The sequence below is a fragment of the Chionomys nivalis genome, chromosome 3, assembly GCF_950005125.1.
Source record: "Chionomys nivalis chromosome 3, mChiNiv1.1, whole genome shotgun sequence".
Taxonomy (NCBI): domain Eukaryota; kingdom Metazoa; phylum Chordata; class Mammalia; order Rodentia; family Cricetidae; genus Chionomys; species Chionomys nivalis.
In genome coordinates this window covers 29083011-29090440 of record NC_080088.1, presented here as the reverse complement: position 1 = coordinate 29090440, position 7430 = coordinate 29083011, and the positions used below count along the sequence as shown (strand labels likewise).

At 34.8% G+C, this 7430-nt stretch overlaps 1 pseudogene; it reads left to right on the top strand.

The window, feature by feature from the left end:
- Positions 1-1334: 1334 nt before the first annotated feature.
- LOC130872230 (torsin-1A-interacting protein 2-like) lies at positions 1335-1729 on the top strand (annotated as a pseudogene).
- The last annotated feature ends 5701 nt before the right edge of the window (positions 1730-7430 follow it).

Genomic DNA, 7430 nt, shown 5'->3' with positions numbered 1-7430 from the left:
CTCAGTTGTCATCATAGCACCTTCAACCAGCAAATGATGGAAGCAGATACAGAGATCTACAGCAAAGCACTAGGATGAGCTATCTAAGACCAGCATAAGAGAGTGAAGAGTGATAATATGAGCAAAGGGATCAAGACCATGATGGTTATACCCACAGAAACTGCTGAGCTGAGCTAATGAGAGCTAACTGACTTTGAAGTAGTATTGGGAGAATATGCAGAGGATGGAATTAAGTATATTGAATGTTGGGGTCAGTTATGAGGTTTAGACAGTGTGTGGGTCCGCTGAAAGTGGAACAAGGATTTACCCCCAGTGTATGATCTGACATCTAGGAGCACATTCTTTTTGGAGGGTTATGTTGCTCAACATAGATATAGGGAGAAGGCCTTGGTCATACCTTGAAGTGAAGTGTCAAACTTTGTTGACTCCCCATGGAAAGCCTTATCCTTCCCATGGAGTGGGGATGTGGGAAGCAGCAGGATGGGAGGGAGTGGGAAAGGGGATAGCTATGTAAAATGAGAAAAAGCTTGTATTTAAAAAATTCTTGGATATTCTGCCATGGTGCCTAGGAGTTGCAGATAAGTGCTGTAGAGGAGGAGGAACTGTCTTGTAGCCCCTGATCCCGACTGTTCCATGATTTAAAACTTGACTGGAGTTTGTCATTGAGACAGGATCACTTCCCCATTCCCACCTCCTAAGGCACAAACAGAAATAGAGGTATTTAGAGCATTCACAGACAATCCTGCAAGCGCAACACCAGCTACTTGTCTTTCCCTATAAAGCTCCTTTCAAAACTGACTTTATTGGATCCATGGAGGAGGACGCCACAAAGTTTTCCTGACCCTACTGTATCACTAAAGAACCCTTTGGGCAGGAATGCCAACATCAACAGGAAGACTCACTGGCTCTGTCAACGTGTCTATTTCACCAAGCATCATCATCTTACCAGCAGAACAGAGTACCTTCGTGTGATACCATCACCAGCTGATACTGCTACGGAACAGTTCAGACTAGAGGTCTGGCTTTCCTTAAGATGCGGAAATTTGAAGGAGCTATTCTGTGATCTGTGCTGTTAGTAAGTGACTGATAGTATTCTAGACTGAAGTGATCCCTGAGTACAGAGAATGTGTTGCAGTTAAGTTAAAAATAGACTACAAGATCATGAACTGCATTGAGGTGCAAGCCAGATTTAACATTCAAGTGTTGTTGAACTGAGAAGTTGCTAAAGGAAAACTGTAACAGGACCTATTGTTGCTTATTGCCTTCCTTTCTCTGTCTTTGTTGCCTTTTGCTCTTACATTGTTTCATTGTTTGTGTTGTCTTTCTAAGACCAGATGTTCTCCGATAATTCACACTGCCCTGATTGTGGGCAATGGTGGTTCCCTGGTTTAGAACTAGGGCATTGGTAATACCAAAGTGAACTTGCTTAAAATGAATGTTACCCAGTGTTCGTAGACCATATTAACAGAGCTGATTATTGTCCTGAATGTTATCCTAACAATCCTGCCGAAGAAGCCTTGTTCTGCCTTGGTCTTTCCCACTTGAGTGAATACTTCAAAATCTCATCAGGTGGACCTTTGAGAAAGCTTGTCATCCATTTCTTCTGGGTCTTCCACTGGTTAGAAAAATGATATATGCCTTCAGAGTAGCTGGGTTTAATCCTGCCTTACAATTAATTTTGACCAGAACAGAAAAAACCTTAAACAAAAAGCTTGGTCAAAGCAAGTGACTTTTGTAACAGAATCATGAAGACTCTCTAGGCTTTGTGTTCATAGCCTAGGTGAGATGAATAGTTACCTGTTTCTGTACTTTGTCTCTTTTTCTTTATTTCATAATGTTTTAAGGTGCTGTATTGAATCTGGGTGCCTTCATGCATGGTAGCCTAGTGCTCTTCCCCTGAGTTTAACCTGAATCACTTTCTGAATCTGACTCAGATTGTCACTACTTTGTCAACTGCTAACTTGTTGGGTCTACTTTTGTGATCTATGACCTTGCATTTTGTTATTTTTAGCATATATTTAGTCAGTATTGCAGATGATTTACCTGGAGTCAAACTAACTTATAATCCAGAAAAATGCTTTAGAAATAGATTGCCCATCCTAAATATTAATGAAATAATGCTTGAAGGGGAGGTCCTGTGCTGTATGCCTCATTAACTGTTTTTCTACAGTAACTTTTATAAAAACACATTCTTGTAGCTGGATTCTAGATCATGCTAGTAAATTTTAATACATCACATTTTTCTAATTTTTTCCATTTATACATTGGTCAGTAGTAAGAGAGATGTGGATGTATATATAATTTTTCATATATAAAACCATTTTTCATTGACTCTTTTATCCTCAGCATGAGTGTTACAGTATTGATATCTTTACTTTTCACAGTCTATTTGTAAAAGTTGTAGGTTACAGAAAAAAAGGTTGAGAATGCTATCAGCTTATATTTAGTTGTGTTTATATAACCAAAGGCTCTTCTGTTTTGTGGTGACTGAATTTAATGTCCTCCCATGGAAATGGAAAGACAACCTGTGCTGTGAGATATATAATAAATGATGAAACTTGACTCCATACAATTTAAGAATAGTCTAGTGGATGCTTTGTCTTAGCCATGAGAATGTGTTGCTGAGCATTGGCCGCATTCTGGGGTTCTACTGTTCATGGAAATTATGAAATCAGATTTGGAGTTAAACAACTTAGAAAAAGCTCCTGGGAACATCGAAGAAACAGCTGTACAATTTTTAAATCCCTCTTAATATTCCAGGTGATCCAGTGCTTCTGTAGCAGTGGAAATGTTATCAAGGCCCCAGGTTCTTCTCTTTCCTCCCCTAGGGTCCTTATGAATGCCTTTTGTTCTCATAGTTGTTCTTTAAATGGGTTTAGTATGGTTTGTTGCAGGACAGCAGGCTCACATGACTTTATTTCTTACAAGTATTAATTTGGAAATAAAATCTTTCTGAAATGTGAAAAATTCTTATTTAAAAAAATTAGAGAAAATTAAAAAACAACATTCAGTTCTAGTTATGTTAAAAGTCTTTTTCCAAAATCTATTTTTTATTCCTTAATAATAAATAAGTGTTTGTGTCACTATGGCACTTATATTTAAATTAAACCCTAGTTTAATAAATTACAGAACTAGACTTTGAAATGCATCTAGCCTATCTCTCTGCCTTATAGTAATGCACACTGAAAAAGATTTGCCTTACCTAGCCCTCATTTCACAGGCAAATCAATGGGTTAATTTAACATTTCACAATATTCAGTAATAATAGTAGTTGCTATTTATGTGGGAATATGATTAAACTGGGTTCTAAGAGGCATGAATAGTTGAAATTAATTTTCTTTTAAATTAGGAGTATTGTGATTCAATTAAATGCTTTTATAAACTTTTAAAATGAATTTCTCAATATAACTGATTATAAATCTCATTGCTTCTCTTTTGGACACATCATTCAGATTCTGAAGCACTATCATATATAATTTCACTATAAGGAAAATGCATTTTTGTTTTTCTTTTCAATAATGACAAATGCATATTAATAATTTTGCACACATTTATCCAGATAGATTGAGAGATGCAAATCCTTACCAATCTTAATGCTTAGAACTGAGCAAAAATTTTTGCCAGGTGTTATGTACACCCAAATTACAAACTTAATAATCTGTAATGTTATAACACAAAATTTTACTTAATGTATTATTTAATTTGCTGAAGTAATTTTACTCATTTTACAATTCAATTGTGTACATACTATTTCTAAGAATTGAGTTCTTATTTTTTACACTATCAACTTCCCAAAATATGTGTCTTCCAAAAACATTTATGGTAATATATTTTATACTTAGAATAGTAACAAATGGCTGTCTTCCAATATTTCCTACCAATGCAATTAATATGTAGAATAAGAGGTACCACCAGTGACTTGAGAATATGGTCTCTGGGTAGTTACTTTCCAAAAAAAAAAAAAAAGCTGAAGCTATGAAAATGTCCTAGCTCCAAAACAGCATTCATAGAAACACTATGTCTTTAGAGGTGTTTCCAATGATGTAGTCTGATTCATTCAGTTATTCTAGATTCTACTTCATAATGAATAATTTGAAAAAGTCATTTTCTCTCTCTCTGTCTCTCTCTCTGTCTCTGTCTCTCTCTCTCTCTCTCTATATATATATATATATATATATTTACTGTGAACACAAATCATATGGAATAACCCCTCTAATTTCTTAACCTGGTTCCACATAAAGAGTCATAACAACATAAAACATAAGAGTTTTTTTTTTTCATAGAACTCACATGTACATGGAAGATCACATGTAGTTCACAATAGGCTACTAGATACAATTCTGATTAATGTACATATAGATATTATTTTAATGTCATGAATTTCTTCAAAAGAAAGGATTCCTGTAGAAAATGTTCAATCTGAAAGAGACTCCAGGCTCAAAATATATAGTAAAACTAAAACCCTACCAAAAGACCAAATATGTGGATAATAAGAATAGAGAAAGGAAAAAAAAATCAATTTCAACAGCACAGGAAATATTTTCAGCAAAATCCTATAAGAAAATTTCCCTAAAGTAAGTTGCAAAAAGCAGACAGAACACTAAATAGACTGGACCAAAAGTGAAAGTATCCATTGCACATGATATATAAAACTAAATGTGCACATCAAAAGCATTAAAAAGCTAGAGAAAAAAGAACAAATGGCATGTAAAGTAAGACCTGTTAGAGCAACACCCCACCTTTCAATGGAGCCTCAAAAAGCCAGAAGTGACTGAAGAGATGCTTTCTACACTCTCAGTGAACACAGATGCAAACCAAAACTACTATACTCAATAAAACTTTCCATCAAAATAGATGGAGAAAGTCAGTCAATGACAAAACTGTTAAGGTCCATGAGTTGATCCACAAAAGACCACTATTTATGTATGCAATTGGCATGAACATTTATTTCTCGAAAGTAAAATTTCAGCGTGCAGTGGTCAGCCATAAGACAATGCAATATATATTGAAGAATGATGAAATAAAGTTTATTTTACATAAAGATCACAATAATCTCAGGAACATTTTGAAAAGTGACATATTTCCACTGAAAATGAGACTTAGTCTCTAAACTACTAATTCATTACATTATAGCAAACTTGTTAAAATATAATTATCTTTTGGGAGAAAACAAAGTCAATGGACAGAACAGAGCAGTGCAAGCTACAATGTTATGTTATTAAAGGGATATTTTAACAATATTTTATTGTTTTTGTCAGTGCTCTGAAAACAAGGTTTCTTGTCTATTTTGTGTCTGTGAATATTGTTATTTTATATTTGTAATGATCTAACTCTGGAGGTAAATTTTCTTTTCACATTGTTCCCTGATACCTAACATGGTTTTTGCAAAACCCAAGGTAGATAAATAACAATGACCAAAGGAGTAACCGATAATTTAATTATTCATGGCAGACAGTAGTATTAAAACAAACAGTGTTGGTTCAATAGGCAGGATAAAGAGAGACATTGTTCCTGTTGACAATGTATAACATGAAAATAGAAAAGGGACTCAATGGGAAGAAGGTATTTAACTGGGAGATAAAAGGTTAAAGGGTAAAGACATAGTCAAAGTACATTGTGTAAATAAAATTAAAAAATAATGTAATTTATTTTTTTCTAATATAAAGCCATGCAAGGAAAAATTACATTTGCCTGTTTACTAATTGTTAATTAATTTATAATGTCAAAAAAATTAACCTATGATTTAAGATGTGCTTGTTGTGTTTTATACAGGTTTTATTTCTTTCTATAGTTCTGAAAGTTCTTAAATTTTATTAGAAACTAAAATAAAACTAACAGCAATTTGAAAAATATATGTTGAAATGTGTTATGATGCCTAATTTTTTCCACTTATTTTTAAGTAAGAAAGAGAAGAGGATGCTTCTTCTGTGGTGTTGTGATGACATGACCTGTGGACCTTGTTAGCAATGCATCTGCAGACTGAAACAGTAATAGAAGTGACTGTCTAATTAGCTTTACTTCTCAAGAAGTCATTATGTACCCAGAATAGCATGCGTCTTTTCAGTATGACAATAATTAATTCACCTCCACCACTGCACAAAAGTGTGAGTTAGTTTAATGCATTGATGAGTACCAACATTTTACAATCCTAGGGAATGTTACCTGAGGTATGTTTTCAATAGGCAATTTTAATACACATTAATTTGATATATTTCCCACTTCCCCTTGGCTCATAAATTAAAAAAAAAAGACTCTATGACTGCTCCATCCTGATTAAAATTCAATACAACTTGTTCTTCCTTAATTAAACACTCCCTTCTCTACCAAACAAGGATTACTTAGACTTTCCTTACAGTTCTGTGATTGTGGCCATGGTAGTATGTCCAGAAACTGAAACATGATAGACTAATTAAATGGATGCAGTGCATGGTGGTAACTTTGCAAATGGTTTTGAAATTCTTTTGACAAGTAACATTTTGCTTTTTTTAAAGAATATCAAATTTCTAAATCAAAAAAGGTTCAATTATAATTTGATCCAATCTTTACAACGAATCATTTAAAAAATCTCAACTTTTACTAATCTGTCATGAAGACTCCTAGCATGTATTGATTTGATTAATAAAATTTAATTAAGTGAAAATAATTAGGACTTTTTTTTTTCAATCAATAGACATCCCAAGCACAAGTCTGGAGAGATGGCTAGCATGTTAAGAAGAGGAGAGACTTTCAAATCTCCAGTGTTTGATTCTTTTTTGTTTTATTTAATTTTTTTTTTTAAAAAACTTACTTTTTTTCATTTTACATACCAATCCTAGTTCCCATTTCTTTCCCTCCTCCCTCAATATTCTCCTCATCCTACCTCCTATCTACTCCTCAGAGAGGGTCAGGCACATTGCTTTGAGGAAAGACCAAGCCCTCATCACTATATCTAGGCTGAGCAAGAGAATGGGTTCCAAAAAGCAAGTAGAGGAGTAGTGATAAATCCTGGTGCCATTGCAAGGGTCGTGCTGTCTGCCCCAGCCATACAACTGTCATTCACATTCAGACGGTCTAGTTTTGTACTGTGCTGGTTCATTCCCTGTCCAGCCAGACTTGGTGAGTTCCAATTTTTCTCAGGTAAACTGTTTCAGTGGGTGTCTCCATCACAGTCTTGACCTCTTTCCTACCATTCTCACCCCTCCACTCTTCAGCTGAACTTAGGGAGCTCAGTCTAGTGCTCCGCTGCGGGTATCTGTTTCCATCAGTTGCTGGATGAAGGCTGTATGGTGACATTTAAGATATTTATCAGTATGACTACAGGGTAAGGGCAGTTTGGGAACCCTCTCCTTTATTGCTTAGGGTCTTAGATGGAGTCATTTTTGTGGATTCATGGGAATTTCTCTAGTGCCAGTTTTTTTGCCAGCCCCGTAATGGCTCCCTCAATCAAAATA